Source organism: Dendrobates tinctorius, unplaced genomic scaffold (assembly GCF_039654945.1).
Source record: "Dendrobates tinctorius isolate UK_male_01 unplaced genomic scaffold, ASM3965494v1 ptg000027l, whole genome shotgun sequence".
NCBI lineage: Eukaryota > Metazoa > Chordata > Amphibia > Anura > Dendrobatidae > Dendrobates > Dendrobates tinctorius.
The window spans coordinates 4,487,314-4,506,857 of NW_027361695.1; the positions used below are offsets into that span (position 1 = coordinate 4,487,314).

The 19,544-nt window shown below is 40.9% G+C and overlaps 1 protein-coding gene across 11 annotated transcripts in view; it reads left to right on the forward strand.

The window, feature by feature from the left end:
- The window catches only part of FOXP1 (forkhead box P1), a 794,287-nt gene that overhangs the window by 431,014 nt on the left and 343,729 nt on the right, over positions 1 to 19,544 (forward strand). The gene's annotated exons all lie outside the window — the stretch shown is intronic.

Consider the following 19,544-nt stretch of genomic DNA (forward strand, 5'->3'; position numbering starts at 1 on the left):
CCCACCCATCTGATATCGATAATCTATCCTAAGGATGTGCAACCAATGGGTTTCTTAAAGGGTTTGTACCCTAGGAGAATATAAGTAGTAGCACCTTTTTTTGTTCAGTGGCCATGTCTGGTACTGCAGCTCAGGCATATTAATTTTAGTTGTAATTCCACACATGGCCTATTGGCAAGAGAGGCGCTGTTTCTGGGGAAAAAGAATAACAAACTTTGCTAATTTGCTATAGATACCCATTTTTGTAAGAAATTATAAGTCGCCCCTATCAACAGGGCAAGTGCTAGCTTTTTGGTTGCCGTTGGGGTCCCATCGCTATTCCCTGAGGGTGGGACTATGAAAAGCTCTATTGGAAAGGAGCGGGGTCATGAATGAGCGCCATTACTTCAGACAGCCCAGCTCTATGCTCAACTGTCCTACAGACTTGCTCCTTTTCTGATGTGGTCCTTCGTAGCCCCTGTTCTCAAGTTGGGACAACCCATACCCCTTTAATGGAGCATGAGCCTCTCTTAAAGATCCTCATCTCTTAATCAGAGAGGTTCCAAAAAGCATGCTGGAGGACCTGCCCTGTCCTACATTATACCGACAACCCATTGATTTGAATAGGAATTGTGTAATACCTAATTTCTCCAGCGGTGTCACTGCAGATAAAATGAGCACACCATAGATTCCAGCTGATCGCTGCAGATCCCAGCAGAAGATCACTTTGTGATCAGATTATTGGCACAGGACTCTTATAATGAATAGTTTATCCAAAAAGGGGAAAGAACAACTTTGATTATAAATGGAGACTTCTTTTGGCCCAGGAAGTCTGGCGAGGTTCCTATAACTGGGCGCAGCTGATAACGCATCCTGGATGTTTCCTGGGCATAGATAGATGGTGCCGGCGTGGTCTCCATCCTGTGCACCAAGTCATCCTAATGCTTTCCTAACACTACACTTATGCATAAAGTTAATTACTAGACTATAAAAAGGCTTTTGAGATCTGTAAACGGCACAGAATAAAGCGAGGAATAAAACTTCACCTGGAATCATGGCAGCGCTGTAAATATCCAGGAAAGACCATCATGGCGTTCGGAAGTTCTTCTGAAGAGCAGAAAATGTAATAAACCTGCCCCGGTTACTTACTCTAAAAACACAATAAAGGGAATGTGTCACCTCACCAATATTCACTGTAACTATTCACAGCTATTTATATTTAGTGATGAAGAATCATCTTTTCAGATTTTTATTTTTTTTATTGCAAGGTTTTCTTATTCTATTATGTTCATTAACTTCTATGGGAGAATGTATGTGGGCATGCTGTGTGAGCAGAGGTCATTGTGCAGAGAAACGGAGGAGGTGAGCTGTGACATCACCTGTTGTGAATGGTGGAGCCTGTGTTATCTACTGTATATAGAGGTGTTATCAGTCATTGTACAGGAGGAGGATGTGAGCTGTGATATCACCTATTGTGAATGGTGGATCCTGTGTTATCTACTGTATATAGAGGTGTTATCAGTCATTGTACAGGAGGAGGAGGTGGGCTGTGACATCACCTATTGTGAATGGTGGATCCTGTGTTATCTACTGTATATAGAGGTGCTATCAGTCATTGTAGAGGAGGAGGAGGTGAGCTGTGACATCTTGTGAATGGTGGATCCTGAGTTATCTACTGTATATAGAGGTATTATCGGTCATTACACAGGATGGGGAGGTGAGCTGTGACATCATCTATTGTGAATGATGGATCATACCGTATATAGAGGTATTATCAGTCATTGTACAGAAGGAGGAGGTGAGCTGTGACATCTATTGTGAATGGTAGATCGTGTGTTATCTATACCATACAGAGATGATATCAGTGATGCCCCATAGCAGCCACATGAACACCCTTTATGGCACATTCGCCCTTCACAGTTCCCATAGTTACCGGTTTCGTATATTGGTACTGGTGCATGTTCTTGGCCATACTCCTCCCAATTGAGCGTTAGAATTTTGTCTGTCCCTGGGCCGCCGATGTGACAGGATGGACTTTTCGCTTTATACAAGTTTCTATAACCATAAGGTGCCGATATGGGGGCCGGACACTTGTGCTTTCATATCAGGGAGTCCATCCCCTGTGCCGGACCCCATAGCTCATCCCACAGAATAATCGCGTGTCCTCTGTCCGTCTGGTAGAGTAGGTGCTAGACGAGACACAATGGGCTTATTATGGGATATTATTAGATGTATTCTTCAGTGTAAAGTATGTAATAACTCTGCAAGACTGGAGAATAATCCAAGATTGTCCCCTGAAGTGTGCGTGACGGAAAGCCGGCGATGTTCTCGAGTTGACAGAACAGATCTATGTAATCAGGAGACTTTGATGATATAATTAGACGGAGGAGATGAATCTGTGTGTGTTAACCCATCGTAGACCCTGCCAGAGCGTGATGCACGTATAATTTATCACGCCCGCCATAATGGACGGCTTACAGAACGCATGCGGGAGGGAGCGCGACACAAACAATTACTCTGCTGTCAATACAGTAATCATGAGGAAGATGGATCGCGGCAAATCCGGAGATGAACGCTGATGTAGGTGAGATTGGGAGGACAGTCCCGGCGCAGCTTGGAGGTATTTTTTGTGGGGATTTTCAATGTCCCAATGCAGAAGTGATGGGGAATAAAATGAACACAACCCCAGTGCACACATTATGGGGTTCCCACTCTCGGGACGCACTTTTAAAACCAAAATGGAGAGCCGCTCTGTTAAAACAGCTCCTTTTATAAGATGATCTGTCGCCAGGTCATTTTTTTCCTCTTCATTTATTCCTGCTATTCCCCAGAGAATTTTCTTGTTTTATTATTGTTTTTTTTTGTTGTCCGCCATATGGTTCTTGAGTTATTGACCTTTTTATTTAGAGGGGCGTGTCTCGCAGGGTAATTATGCAGAGTAACCTAAAGACACGCCCCCGAGGATCCTGTGCGTCACACCCCTAAATAAAAAGGCCCATATATCAAGAACCGTATGGCAGATTTAAAAGAAAAAAAACACAATTCGCACTAAATTAAGGGCCATTTGTCTGCAACTGTATGATGAAGTGGGAAAAAAATGAAATATTCAGGGAAGCAGCAGGAATAAAATAAGATCAAAATCTAGCCACTTTTGACCTTGGGAAGGGTCTTCTTTAGGCAGAATACATTATTTTATCAAGCTTCAAGAACTACAACTCCCATCATGTATATAGGGGTTTCAATTCTAGTTTTCTCAAAATGGTTTGTCAGTACTATAAAAGTTATTCTGAATAGCTCCTGGGTGGGTAATAAAATATAATGCTATACTCACTTCCTAGATTTGCCCCGCTCATCCACACTTGCTACTCTTCCCCCACCGGTCTTGGGGCATCATCTTCAGAAGGATGTGTGTTGTGACTACTGATTGGCTGCCACCTACAATCCATCCAAGCCTCCGATGATTGGCTACAGAGGTCACATGACATCCCCTACAGATGTTGATGTTCTTAAACCAATGGGGAACACAGCACAGTACTGAGTATAGAGGAGCTGGTCTGGTCTGGAAGTGAGTATAGCATTTTTTTTATTACCCGTCCTGAGCCATTTAGAATAACTTTTAAAGTAGGGGTAAACACCTCTTTAAAAGTTATTCCAGCAGTCTCCAATAGAAGGAGAACTAAAATTGAAAATTGTACCCATCAGTGGACAAGCCCTTTAAGTTTAAAGGGAATCTGTCATCAGTTTTTTTCTATGTAATCAGAGAGCAGCCTGATGTGGGGGCAGAGAGCCTGTAGCGCAACTACGGAGTCATATATTATATTGGCATGTGCAAAGTAACAGGTGGCGCCTGGCGTATGTGCCAATACATCTTATCGCGCTGCCACCCACTAAAATATTTGATTGTGGTGTTTGCTTTCCCATCTTGTGTTTCCTTTTCTTCATCTCAGGGAAAATTAGCATCTTAATCAGCATCATTAGTCTCAAGTGCCGCACCTCGAGAGCCCCGCTGTAATCGTACAGCTGCAGGAGATTCGGTGCAGCTGCTTCCAGCGGTTTGTAGCTTCCTTATTGATATTACTGTGTGCACCGTATAGAGCTGGAGCTGCGCGACACTACGGGGTGCATTGATTAAATTACCCATATGTATGTAAGATTAAAAAAAAAGAAAAGTTTTTTTTTTTTTAATAGAGCTCCACTCTTACCCCCTTATGTTGTGCCTGGTATTGCAGCCTCTATGTACAGTAGCTAACACAGGATCCACCGTTCACAATAGGTGATATCACAGCACACCCCTTATCCTTACCTTCACAACTACCTTTGTACTCGCTCTTTAGATGCTTCAGTGCAATCGATAGAGCCAGAGTCTGATTATTGCTGCTAATGTATGGGTGCATTTCCTGAAATAAAAGGAAGTTAGAGATTAAAAAAGCCCCAGTGGCCGTTGAGAGAATTGCAAGATTTGTCATTTTTATTTTCAATACAGATTGTGGTATGAGAAAAACAAATTGCCAACATTTTTTTCCATACATATAACACAGAAACCTTATTTAAATAATAGGTAATTTTCTGATGAAAGCTTCCCATTAAGTGCAAAATACAGACTTTTAGTCTCCCATGTAAAAGGCAGTCTTTTAGCCTAGTTTGAATGTCGGATCTTACATGGGTGAATGAAAGACTCGGGTTCTTTTGCTCTTAAAGCTGCTATGGGGCACGGTGTCCTTTTTTGCATATGGATTTATTCTACTTGTTTGAGGCTTAAAATCTGGAATCTTGTCTATCTACCGTATATCTATCTATTATCTATCTATTTATCTATTATCTATCTATTATCTATTATTTATCTATCTATTATCTATATATTATTTATCTATTATCTACAGTATTTATCTAATATCTATCTATCTTCTATCTGTTGTCTGTTATCTATTTTCTATCTATCCATCCATCCATCCCCAATGTCTGTAGTCACATCCACTTCTCTATCGCCACCTCCCAGGTTAACCCTTTAATCTCCGGAGCCCCTCGCGTCTCTTGCCCACAGGCCGTGCCGTCTCGTTCCCTCCCGAAGATTTCCCTATTAAACCGATAACCTTTAAAAGATTGCGGCAGAAAAACACTAAAACCGTTTTACAGGAATCTCCTGGTCGGGCTCGTTCAGAGCCTCTTTGTGTATCCACATATCAGGAGACTTTATGGATGTCTGCTGTGGCAATGCCCTTCAACAAGAAAGCTTTTTTCCATTTTGTTCCATAAAGAATATTATTTTTCTGCCAGCCAATTTTCTCTGTTAGTCACTAATTGGCTACATAAATCTCCAGTGTTGAGAATGAGGAATGTCTCCGTGTCATAGAGTGTAATCTTCACCCTTATTTACCAATTCATTAAGATTCATTGATGCAGGATCGGTGAGAGGAAATGACAGCATAAATCAGACCTCCAACATAATGACCCTAATCAGTTGGGAATTGCTGGAAATGTCAGGATGAACTATGTCCTTGTATTAGTGGCACTGTACATTGTCATTGTGCTTCTTTATGAGCGAGACGCATCCTTCTGACACGCACTGTATTTAACGAAAAAGAGTTGTTAAAATCCCGATGATTCCATTAAACCTATGAGATCCATACAAGGTCCTGTAGTATTTAGCCTTCTGGCCTTTACCTTCATTGTAACTGCTTAATGGAGCTGGAGTTTAATGCACATTTAGACTACACCTGAGCGCAAAAAAAAAAAAAAATTAAAGAAAGAATGGGTGCCTGATTTACGAGTCGCAACGCCGCCGCTTAACCCAACCATTCCAGACATCACTGGGAACAGACAAAACACTAAGTGCCAATTGCTGGTGTCGGAAATAGCAGATGAGAAAAAGTTTCGTATCAGGATTAACCTTGAGTGGTAGTATCCTTTTTTTTTTTTTTTTTGTCGTCCTATAATCGGGTAAACCCTACAAGAAATGGGTCTAGTAAATACTAGATCGATCATCAAGAATTTAAGAGTAAAAATCGAGGAAAGGATTGGTTTGGAGAACGTAAAGAAATAAGTCCAGTAAGTTCATGGCCAATTATTATTAGAAAAACAACACTTTTTCTTACCTGTAATTTCTCTGGTCAGTGAAAATAAACTAGATAACTAGAGTGAATCCCATATTAAGCAAGAGAAGTCCATATCAACTCTCGAAGTCTAGCTTACGTTTGGTCGGTGTTGACCAAAGTTTTGTAGCACCCAACTCTGACCTCTGGTCCTCTGTTACAGCCGGACTTCACTTCTGTGACCATCATCTTCTACACGCCTTTGTTGCTTCCTAGGTCATCATGATGTCACATGAAGTCCGGTCAATAGAGGTCGGAAATGAACTTGTATATGTAGGTCCGACTGTGAACTATAGACTCAAGACACTTATGGACTTCAATAGCAGACAAGACTATACCTTCATAGATGTACTGGTCTAGAGCCAGATAAACTCATAAAGACTTGCTATACTAGATTCATTTTTAAATAAAGGTGGATTGTCGAGAGTGGACCATTTGCTGGGAATGTATAGACTTTAATTACTAAGCTAATAGTGGTGAACTTTATAGACTAGACCATTTGTACACACCTATGAATATAATTCAGTCAACCTAAAGTAGTGGACTTTCTAGAGTAGACCCTTTGTAGACATTTATAGGTTTTATTTTAAGAGATTGGTAATACCAGAACCTTTGTAGACATATGTTACATATATTAACTTATCATGGTTGGCTTTATAGACTACATATCCTAGTAGACACTTATAGACCTAAAATTAGTGATTTTTCTAGTCTAGACCCAAACGGACATCTCTAAACTTCACGTGCTAGACTTATGGTTCTGGGTTTTCTAGACTAAACCAATGGTAGACACATACATATAAACATAATTTACTAGACTTTTTTCATCGTGGTCTTTCAAAACTAATGTAGACTCTTGATAGACATTCATGAATTTTATATACTAGACTTTTTTTCTTGATGCTTTCAACATGTTTATGATGGACTTCCAAGACTAGACCTGTCATACACCCTTATAGACGTTCATAGAATCCATGAACTAGACTCTCTGGTGAGTCTGGCGAAAACAAGTTATCGTTTATCCATTGGACTTTGTTAGCTAAGACTTTGTAGATTTTCATAGACCTTCTAAAGTAGAAGGTTGTAGCCTTCATGGTCTAGGTTCCTTATTTCACATCCTAGACTAGACCCATCTAGACTCACCAGTTATTTGCACACAGTTGTCTTCCAAGGATGGAGTCTCTCTCTATGTTTTGCAAGTAACTTAACAATGTTTTCCAGCTGTCACATCCATATACCGCCCAGCATGTGTTCTAGTCTGGTGGATGACATTTAGGTTCTCGGTCATTAACTAGGAAACCGTAGCCCCTTAAATATTAAACTTTGAAGCTTTTTCAAAGTTTATGTAAAGTTTGTGCTTGTGTAAAATAATAATAAGAACATTGTCCCTGTCGAGAATCCATCTTTCATGATTTATTTTTTAGGACACATTTTCAGATATTTGTCATTCGGTGGCTGCTTGGGCTTTGAGATAAACTATTATCTAAGGGTTGAAAGTTAAGTTTTCAGTTTTATTTTTACAGATTCTTGTTCTATATTTTTCTTTTTTTCCTGTGCGTCGGGTGCGATGGTAACCAATTTTTTTATCGAGGAATCTTTAATCTCTGGTACAAGACCGAGTAAGACCTGCTACAGAACAGGACAAGTTTACTTAATCTTGACAGCTTTTGGTGTAATCTTACTCTGCTTGTGACAAGTCAGACTTAAAGATTTATAACAGCTTAATCAAATGTCTAGAAGACGCAGAAAATGTTATCATCGGACTTCCTTTCACATGACTTAGTGAAGGCTCAATAGACCGTTAGATAAGTGCTAGCAGAATTCAGAAATATTTCTGAGTTTACCAACAGCTCGAAAAGGAAAAAGAAAGCTTTTACTTTCTGTTATGTCTGGCCAACCTCTTCATTTTTATCGTTTTTTTTTTAGTGGGCTCATTATTCTACTTCCAATATTTTTTAGAATTAGGAAAGATAGCTGCTTTCTTCCAAAAATAGTACTATTTGTGTCCATGGGTTGTCTGATATTGCAGCTCGGCTACATTGAAGAACATGGAATAATACCTTGTAAGGCATCATGGTATGATCTGGCATGACAAGACAAAACTCAACCCATGGATTGAAGTGGTCTGGTTCCTAGTAGAAATAATCATCCTCGTGTTCCTTATTCTTGATAATTAATTTGTTCTAATATTTTCTTTTAGTATTATGTAAACCAGTAGGAAGTCCTCAAATGTGATTTGAAGAAGCAAATTCTCCTCGTAGGTGGTGTCATCAATAGTCTTCATAGATGGAGAAACGTCCAAGGGTGTGAGCTGGGGTATGGAGCTGAGAGCTTCGATTTCAAAGAAATTTAACAATAGTCTAGTATCTATAAGGACATCTCTTGATACCTGAGATTATAGGAATGAGGATTTTTCAGATTTGATTTCTATCCAGGTCATTGGTCTCTTGTACAACCAATGGTCTATTCCATGAAGTCTTTGTATTCAAAGGGCGCTTTCTGCTTCTTATAAGCATGCCAAAGCTGCTTATATACTTAAGACCGCCATGCACATTAGTTTTTGGACAAGTGATTATTCAGATGACCGCTACCTTTCTTGACTCTCCCAAACACAGAAACGTTTGGGCGAGTGTTACTCTGTTCTCTGGTGAACTACTCTTGTAGTGACTTGTCTATAATAGTAATGATGAAAATATTTATATTTCTATAGCTCCAACATATTCCGCAGCACTTTACATTTTAGAGGGGACTTGTACAGACTATAATAAAGACATTACAGAAAAACATGTAAAATCAACAGATACCAAAAGGAGTGAGGGCCCTGCTCGCAAGCTTACAATCTATAAGGAAATAGGAGAGACTCGAAAGGAGAATTGTAAAAAATGATTGTATTGTCTAGCCATCTATAAAAAACATAGAGGGATTCACAACGCTGCATGAACTGTTAACCAACCGATATCGGTATAAGTACATAATGGGGGTAGTTAAATATGTCAGGTAGGGCAATAGGCCAGTCTAAAGAAAAGCTTTTTTAGGCCATGCTTAAAACTGTGGATATTGGGGCTTAATAGCATTGTCCTTGGTAGTGCATGCCAAAGAAGTGGCGCAGCACACGGGAAGTCTTGGAGATGGGAATGGGAGGTTTGGATTATTGAGTATGTTAATCTGAGGTCATTAGCAGAACGGAGGGCACTGATAGAGTGGTAGACTGAGACAAGGGAGGAGATGTAGGGTGGTGCTGAAGCATGGAAAACTTTGTGGGTGAAAGTGATAAGTTTGTATTAATCTCTGTAGCCGATGGGCAACCAGTGCAGTGACTGGCACAGGATGGAGGCATCGGTGTAGCGGCTGGAAAGAAATATGATTCGAGTTGCTTCATTCAGGACAGATTGGAGAGGGGAGAGTTTAGTGAGAGGGAGACCAATCAGTAGAGAGTTACAATAGTCCAGACGAGAATTAATAAGATCTACAGTAAGTTTTTGCCAAGGTACAGAAAGGTTAAATTCTAGAAATATTTGTGAGGTGTAGGTGACATGAGCGAGTGAGTGATCCGAATGTATGAGGTGAAGGAAAATCTGAATCAAGAGTTACCCCAAGATAGCAGGCATATTTCTGAAGAGTAATGGTGGAACCACACACGGAAATGGCAATGTCAAGCATGGGTAGTTTAAAGGAGGGAGGAAACACAAGGAGTTCAGTTTTTGACAAATTCAGTTTCAGATAGAGGGAGGACATGATGTTAAAGAAAGCGGAACAACAATCACTGGTGTTTTGTAGTAATTCAGGCGTGATGTCAAGATACGATGTGTATAATTGGTTGTCATCAGCATAGAGATGGCACCGAAACCGAATCTACTGAAGGTTTGTCCAATAAGGATATTCTACAAGGAGAAAAGGAGGGGGCCTAGGACTGATCCTTGAGGAACCCCGACAGTAAGGGAAAAATGAGAGGAAGAGGAGCCAACAGAAATGCAGAGAAGGAGCGGTCAGAGAGGTAGAAGGAGAACCAGGAGAAAATGGTGTCCTTGAGCCTGATAGAGTGAGTAGGAGTTGGTGATCCACAGTGTTGAATGCAGAAGAGAGATCCAGGAGAATTAGCATGGAGTAGTGACCATTAGATTTAGCTGTTAGTAGCTCATTAGAGACTTTAGTGAGGGCAGTTTCAGTAGAGTGTAAAGAGCGGAAACCGGATTGTAGAGGGTCAAGAAGAGAGTTATCTGAGAGATAGCGGATAAGACGGGTGTGTACCAGGCGTTCCAGGAGTTTAGAGATGAAGGGAAGACTAGAGACGGGTCTGTAGTTAGCACAAAAGGAGGAAAGAATATGCCGAATTGTTTGTTAGTTGGTGTAATAAAATTGTCATTTTTTTCACTATAAATATATTCAGGTGTGCGCGTTCTTCTGCATATTCTTTCCTCCATTTTTTACATACATTGCACCTTATGCAGTATGCAGCACCCTATCTTTGGCTTATTGTTTGACTAGTAGTGCACCCAACATTCCTACGATTCCAGATTTATAATTAGCAGCACAGTTCTGGTCAAAGGATGGTTTTGTAAGTAATGGATGTATGCTGGTGTGTTTAAATGAAGAGGGAAAGATGCCAGTTGAGAGAGAGAGAGAGAGGTTGAATAATTTTGTTAGGTGAGTGGTGACAGCCGAGGAAAGGGACTGGAGGAGATGTGAGGGAATAGGGTCACTGCTGCAAGTAGTAGGACGAGACAATGCAAGGAACCTGATCATTTCTTCAGTAACCGGTTGAAAGACAGAGAGTGAGTTAGATGCAGTGGGGGAGGGAGGACAGTGCATGGTATGAGAGGATTGGGAGAAAATTTCCTGTCGGATAAGGTCAATTTTTGTCTTTGAAATAATTGGTCAGATCGTCAGCGTTTAAGTCGGTGGTCAGTTTCTGCACTCTTGGATTGAGGAGAGAATGAAAAGGGTCAAATAGTCGCTTAGGATTCTTGGATAGTGAGGTAATGAGGGTGTTGAAATAGGTTTTTTTGGAGAGATGAAGGGCAGAATTGTATGTTTTAAGCATAAACTTATAATGGATGAAATCTTCAGCCAGACTGGATTTTCTCCACAGATGTTTGGTGCACCTGGAGCACCGCTTGAGAAAACGTTTTTGCAGCGAGTGCCAGGGTTGTCGCCGTCTGTGCTGAGTTGTTCTATGTATAGAAGGTGCAGATTCTTCCAGGGGCGCTCTGCAATGTTTCATTATAATGCTTCAGTGCAGAGTCAGGACATAAGAGGGGGGAGATTGGGGCCAATGATCAGGGCCGGCCCGAACGTATAGGCGAACTAGGCGGCCACCTAGGGTGCCGACCCAAAGGGGGTGCCAGAGAAAAAATAGAAAAAATTCTAAAAAATCTTTTCAAAAGGCAAAAAGGGTTGGTTGGTTGGGTTGGCAACAATTTCAATAGAATCTGAAGTTGCTAAACAAATTAATCTCGGTGACTTAGTGTCATCCTTTTCAAAAAAAAGGCAAGGAAACAAAAAATTTTAATTACCTATGGTCGTTTTTGTTTTGTGTTATTGATTACTTTGTATATATTTGTCCTATGCAACTTCTCAGAAGATTAAAGAGTTAGGAGAGAGTTAATTAATCATTGTTGTTCTGGTTTATTTTGCTCCCAAATTTATATCCCAAGTTTTCATCTACTGCCAAGAATAGTAGGGGCGCAACAAAATAGTTTCGCATAGGGCGCTGTAATCTCTCGGGCCAGCCCTGCCAATGATGACTGCAAATTCTTCATAAGTTTCTGGGTGTTAATGACACATATATTCCTATATGAGTGGTAAGTGGAGGGGGTCCTGAGCGGGGTCTCCGTTATTGACTGAGAAAGAAAGATGTTTGCGGTCAGAGAGCGGGAGAAGGGAGTTAGTAAAATCATGCACTGAGCAGAGCCAGGAGAAGACCAGGTCCAGGGAATTTTCGTCTTCATGTGTAGGAGAGTTAGCTGTGAAAGGTCGAAAGAGGAAGTTAGAGATTAAAGGTGGGAGGTGGGAGTTGAGTAGTCCCTATACAGATTTGATGGACTGTGGGTCCAACCAACAGCAATTTATTGGCTAAGTTCTTCTCTCTAAAACTTTGTTGACCAGTTTGTTGCACAAACTTCTCTTGCACAAAAGGGTTAGAAAAATTCTGCAGAAATCTAATTTTTTTCCAAAATATCAATTCTTTATTTTAATCTTAGAATTTTTTCACTTCGGCAACAGAAATTCAGCATTTTAATGTTTTTTTTCCCTTGGGGTTACCTGTAGCTGGTATTTTGTCTCCTGTTTAGGAATTCTGTAATCGTTCGCCTAATTAGTTCTGCTCTGAGACGTAAAGGTGCCTAAAACTCTGAGATTCTGACAGCTAATTAGGCTGATTAAGAACTAATTGACCACAAATCACAGGATGTATGGCCCCTGAAAAATATCCCTCCCATTCGGATAAACATGCGAGAGGGGATCTCTGGTATTCTGATTGGGGTGGAAGGTGAGCCCTCTCAAGTCTCTCGTACAATTTACGCTAATGGTGCACCAGTGTCCAGTTTTGATCAAATTATTCAAACGCTTGGTTGCTGTTAATAAATTATAGTTTTTGTTAATACATACAAGGGGTTAAGTTTTTAGATGGTTAGTTAAGACCCTCATGCACATTAGATGAGCATCTGCTGAACCCACCAGTTTTGACGGCAGATGATGTTGAGAGATATTAGGATCGCACATGTCCGATTTCAGACTGGCGATCCTTTTGTTCTCTAAGAGATAATCCACCAACAGAGATGTCTGACATAGCAGCATCAATGTATGGGAGAGTCGAGCAAGATAACTGCCCACCGAACTTTGGCTAGAGAGTATGGGTAACTTTAGTGTCCAAGAAGCCAGCAGCTGGGTAAAGGCCCCCATACACATGAGACGGCAGTCATCCGAACAGTGGTTCAGTTGACAGCCATCTCCCTCAACTTTTTCCTCACACAGGAACTATCAGAAGGAACAAAAGGACGACCATTGAAAATCCAATAACCTCTTGATATCAGTGAGTTTGGCCAACTTTACTCTAGGTTATTCTTTATGAGGGTCTTTAGGGTTCAAACTTAACTTTTATAGGGTAATCAGTGGAGAAGACAAGCATTTTTCTTCAGACTGTAGCTTGCTGTACACAATCAAATTTATAGGATGAAGTAGCAAGTGTTGTCCGATATTCTGATGTCTGGAGGTAGACCATCAATCCCCCAATGGCAGATGATGGGGTGGTGATGGACTTAGACGTGTTGGATTTTGGCAAGCCTGATTCTTTTTGTCTTCCAGGAGTTTTGGCCTCTTTGACAATAGCTTAGTCCTCACAACCATTTTGACATAACCATGCACGTTATTCCGATCTGAGCTTATCAAGAAATAAGTCTTTTGCCCACAGTAATCTTATCTGTGTGACCAACTTTAGGGACTAGGTCTAAATGACACCAAATTAGACAAATGTCGGCTGAAGCTGCAAATATCAATGGGTGTTGAGTGATTGTCTAATGTGTATGGCGGGCCAGCTAACTGATCATATCACATGTTGATTGGATATGTCCGATTTCGGACTGCCAACCGCATAGTTCTCTTTGCGGAGATAAGCCCCCGGCCGACATTTAAGTCGGTAGGCTTGTCCTAGAGAATACAGGAGAAAGTTGGCAGAGATAGCTGTCGGTCGAATGATTGGCCGAAGCATCATTCGGTCAACAGCCATCTGGTTGTATGGTCAGCTCAAAACTGCCCTTTCCGAAAAATGTCTGGGGGCAAGAATAACCGTTCCATGACCCCTAACACTCAGTACGATTTCACATGTTGAGTGATTACAAAATAACATTCCAATCCATAAAAATATATATCTTAAACTTGTGGAAAATTTGCTAATTTGTTTTATAGTTTTAACATTTTTTTCTTTTTTTTTATACTTTTTTGCTTCATACTTTTTCTTTATGTACTGTTTTATAACTGATGTTTGATGTTCTTGATCCTAGTTCATAATATACCATATAGATACTTTAGGACGTAGATATATTTATCTCCTTGAGATACTTTATTATTTTTTTTTTTGTAGTCTTTTTTTGTTTTTTTCAATAATTTTTATTATTAAAAAACATTTTTTTCTTTTACTGACTGTTAACTTACGACCTCTGGAAAAAAAAAATAGAAGCGTTTTTTAGCCACTTGGACTTTGTTTGCACTCCGGGGGATTTAATCTATTTTCCACCTTGAAATGACAAGGACGCACTTTCTTTGTGCTTTTGAGTAGAGATAGGTAAAGTTACAGGGTCCTGCTTGACCCCAACCAAAGGCTGAGCCATTAATATTTAACAGCTCGAGCCTTAAGACAGCTGCAACAAATAAATGTAGGCCTTGAAGAGGGGGCTTGTGAACAGCATGGGTGGGCCTCCCTTGGCTTTTATTTGCCCTATGCCCTCTAGGGTCCTCCACATCAAACACCACTTCCTAGATGTCACAATTGGAAGTGGTGAAATTTATTGGGTGACCAAAGTGTTTTAATTAAGATTTCTCCATACACATTGTGATGAGATCAAGTGGCCAAGTTCTCACCAAATTAGCCTCCCTGGCAAGGAGGCAACAAAGGGCATGTAATGGTTAACGGGTTGTATGCTTTCATTGTGACCTATTGGAGTACAGCTCGAAAGTCTTCTTAAATCTTCTCATTGTTCCATTGAGTGAGGAGATCGAGAAGCTCATAGCATCCACGAAATCATTAGTTTTCCTGGGTACAAAAGAAAGAGAGTGCTTCGGTTTTGGAAAGTTACAAGCATTATCTCAAATGTTTGAGTAGCAATATGTAAATTTCAGACACTTCGGGAAAAAAAAAATTGGTATACCAGCGAAACCTAATCCTAATAATCTAAGGGCAATAAAATAGAGTATCCTATTTTTTGGCAGTACTTTTTGTGCTTGGCCGTTGTGAATTAAATGACTTTTCTCAAGATCAATCTTCAGGAGCACACTGCTCACCGGCCTCTTAGCTTCCTGTTTGCCAGGAAGTGAAGCGCTGCTAGTGATTGACAGTTTGTTCCCGCAGCATAGTTGCGCCACTACACTTGTGGACACTGGCAGAAGAGTGCCCATGTGCTAAAACAATATATGGGCCATTTGCAACCCTCATAATGCACATTTCCACCTGCTTTGGAGGTGGATGTGGATACCCTGACCACTCGGGCCTCTGTATGGCTGCACAGTTTGCAGCAATGATATCTCAGCCCCTGTGCTACTGGTCCAATCTGGATGTTCTGTGATGCTGCAAGCAAAGAGAGCATCGAAGAAACACAGGAACACCAGTGATGGCTGGAGCCAGCGAAATAGCCACCCTCTGAGCAGAGCTCTGTAGCAGAGAGCTTGTGCTCCTTGCCTAGGTGACCGGCCACAACTGATAGACCTGCAGAGGTGGCAGGTAACCTAGATAGCGTGCAGTAAACAATAACATTAAAAGTCACTCCGTTTTTGATAACAGAATGGACTTTTATTAAGAGGCAAATTGCGAAATTGCTTCTTTTTTTGCAAACACTTTGCAATTTTAACCAGTTATGATGTTGAAAAAACCTTTTTGAGACATTTAGAAACTTGATAGAGATTGTCATTGGGGTCTTGGATTTTTTGCTTTTCGTGTCTTGGATTGTGAAAAATAGCCAGACTAAATTTGTCATAATAACCGAGGAATTTGACAACATTGCTATGTTTCCCACTGGGGTAATATTGGTAATCTGGGCTGTCATTACAGTAGCAGTGGTGGTAATTTTTGGCTTCAAAAACAGCACATTAAACCCTTACCCAGAAGAGTCCGCATGCGGTCAAGATGAGGTTAACATAACATAATGTTTACACTCCAAAACAATTGTATTCCCCCCCCAAAAAAAAAAAAACTTCTAACGTGTTCACCAATGGTAAAAATCACCTGCTTTCCTTAAAATGGTTGATGTTTTCTTAACTCATTCCCATTATACAGCATTTTATGCTTGGAGAAATTCTGCAGGGGTGGAGTTTCAAATAGAATATCCCTGCCCTGTGTTACGCTCCGCCCCTGCAGATCATACACAGATACTGTATTATACAGTAAGCTATGGTTATAATACAGTGTATAAGTATCCAGCTCATTTGTAAAGTTTCTATTGACTTTATTACACTGTAAACAACATAAAACAAATAAGCTAAAATTGATGCAATAAGCTTTGCTTCATTTAGTCAATTTGGGTGGCCAGATTGAACATTCATCTGACGTCTCTGCTCTTGCCAAGTCATCTCCATCTTTTTTTTGTAACTTATTGTGGTCTAGAAGATAACTGGATAAAGTCTGGTTGCGGATCATCTCCTGACCACATAGTCACCCTGTCTGATTATGGGTATGTAGACACTTAGATGTTTTTGTTTTTTCTCAGGGAAATAGAAAAACTAAACCAATCTTATAGAATGGCTCAGGTATGTTCTTCATTATTTTCATGACCCCCCAAAAAATTTCATGTTCTATGTTTGTAAATGCATTCACTTCTGGTGCTGGGTTGTGTCACAAACCCATCTTCTGGCCACCACCGTTGTCTGTGCTAAATGTAACATTTCCATCCTTTTGAGGGACATATGGTTCCGTGCTCTTGATTTGGTTTCACCACCCCTTTCTTTGTTCAGGTTTGTTTGGAAAGTAGAGGAAGCTTGAAAGAGTCGCATTGCCAATATAAAAAATGTGGGATTATGTTCAATTTAAGCTTACTTTGGTGGGGGTCATTGAAACCTTAAAGGATTTGATTCTATTTGCATTTCCTACGTAGACTAAAATAGGGAACCCAAGGAGCATCACTCTTCTCCGATACAATAATTGTGGCCTTACACCTTGATTGATATAGCTGTTCCTCCTGACCATTAACACTCATGCACACTCAGCCCGGCCGAGGATGCATGTGTTTTCAATAGGGAAAGGAGAATGTGGTCCTCTCAGGCACTTCTGGTGGTGGTGTAACTCTCTTGAGAACAAGGCATCAGCATTTTGAAAACCAACATTCCAGATCCTCCTATGCCTTGGATATCTGCCATTGGAGAAACGTTGGGACACCTCCATAAACTTTAAATGGTTGACCATTCTCTACGTAATTAATAAGTTCATCTGATACTTATCTGTGTGCTCCCTAAAACAGCAGCAGGACACATCCTTATCTCGGGCTATTTGAATTTGGACTATGGGATGATCACGAATAGCCGGTGTAAGAAAGCAGGAGGTAAGGTTACTGAGATGACTTTATGATTACTAGATTTTGGGTCCGGGATTTAGGAGCGACCAAAAGAGCCTGAGTGGGAAAGGTTGTTCCCATTCTCTAGTCTGAGTTTTGCAGACCAAATAAAATAGGCAGCTGGGTTAACTCAACAAAGTGAGTTGTGCTGGAGCTGAACAGAGGTGTTTGTTGATGAAAGCGTTTAAAACTACTCGAGTTGCTACTGCCTTAAATGTAGAGCTACATTTGCTTTGTTGTTTTGTGCTGAAGAAAGGACTGTTTCTTATTCATTTGGGCTGAAGAAAGGCTGTTATCATTTTGGAGCTTTTAACTTATCGGAAAATAAACTTTTTTGTTTTTGACATTAAAACTTTGTGCCTGTGTTGATCCATGAGTTGAACCCCTGAATCAGTCACAGCTTTTCGATGATAAAGCAACAAGGTTTTTGATGCAATTAAACATGGACCTGCACAAATTACACATCCATGTGTCCTCCTCAGAATTAATTCCTTAGATGGACCCAAGGAACCCTAGCCTGATACCGCTGACAATAAAGAAACTTGAGGAAAGAATATGAAACTTTACGGTGACCGGGGAGTATTCCAGCAGAACTTTTGTCCGGACATATCCATGCCAATGTGATCATGTTAGGACTCCCTTTTTTCGGTTTCGTTTGTTGCTAAGCTTTATTGTAGTGTTAATCTGGGTAATCTCTATGTACAATATTTAGTTTATTAAGCTCCTGAAGGAAACGTATAAAGCAAACTATTGCGGTGAGTCAGGGATCCTAGAATAACATTGACATTTTACTTTTCAATACAGCAAATTTCCAGGTTTTTAGTACCTCGGCATCCTGGCCATTGTTCCTATGAAGATACAGCGTTGTATGAAATTATACAATCTGTGAAGGCTTTTTCCATTATCTTGGCGCCGTTACAGCAGTATCTAAGCATTTTAAAGCAAAATGAGCTCTTAGCCGTATGATTAATAGCCGAGAATGAGAATGAGACTAGTACTGGGTCACAAAGTCACTCCATTACAAAATAAGGGTTGGGCTAATAAAAGCATCCATCTATTTGGCCAATAAAGCATCGGAATGATCTGCTTCTACTTTTTAACTTTCTCTTCTATAGACAAACCATGATATTATGTTCTTGCAAACAACTGCGGCATACAGTGACCTTGCCGAGTCGGCTGCCCTTACTTAGTAGCTCACAGACTATGCTGCACGCTAAGTGATACAATAACTTACACCGTCGGAAACTATTTAACTAGAGTCCAATGAGCCCCGATACAAAATTTGTACCTGGGCTGGCCCCCACCTGCATGTTGGTCAGATATATGGGCCCTTGTAGCATTCTAGATCCCATAAAGACTTGTGTGTTCACCCCCCATTTAATAATGTTTCCTGTACTGGCCCCTTTCTGTAATAATGTCCTCTTTCCTAAGCCCCTTCCAGGAATATTGTTCCCTCATCCTGGGCCCCTTCTAGTAAAAATGTCCTAATCCTGGCCCCTTCCAATAATAATTCACTCTGTCTTGGGGCCTTCCAGAAATTATGCCCCATCCTGGGCCCCATTCTATAACAATGTCCCGTATCCTGGTATAATGTCCCCCATCCTGTGACCTTTCTTGGTATAATGTCTCCCATCCTGGAACAATTCCGCCCGTCCTGAGCCCCTTCCTGGTCTAATGACCCCCATCTTTTGCCCCTTCTTGGTATAATGTCCCCATTCCTGGTATAATGTACCCCTTCCTCGTACATTGCCCTCTTTCCTGGTGTACTGACCCCCATCCTTGGCTCCTTCCCGGTATCATGCTCCCCATCCTGTGCCCCTTATGTTTTTTCTCCAGTGCATTTTAAAAAGAAAAAAATGATTATTCTTACCTTTCCCATTCCCACTACCTGTGTCGCCCTCTTCTATAGCCTGCGCTGAAGCCGGCAGCTGACTTCGGCGTGCCGGCACAGGTAGCGCATGACGTCACTGCCATGTGTTTCCCATCATGGGCAAGCCAACATCTGCTGCCGGCCTCTGATTGGCCGGTAGCATGTATTGCAACACAGGGAGCCTGCAGGGGGCTGGCATCGGCAGGCCCCTTCCCACATGGGCCTAGTTGCATTTGCATCTTCTCCAACCACCAACATTATGCATCTGGCTGCTTTCTAATGAGTGTTTAACTGACATCAGAGATGGATTCGCATCTACACTGGTCAGTACTGCTCTGTAATTTCTTCTATGGT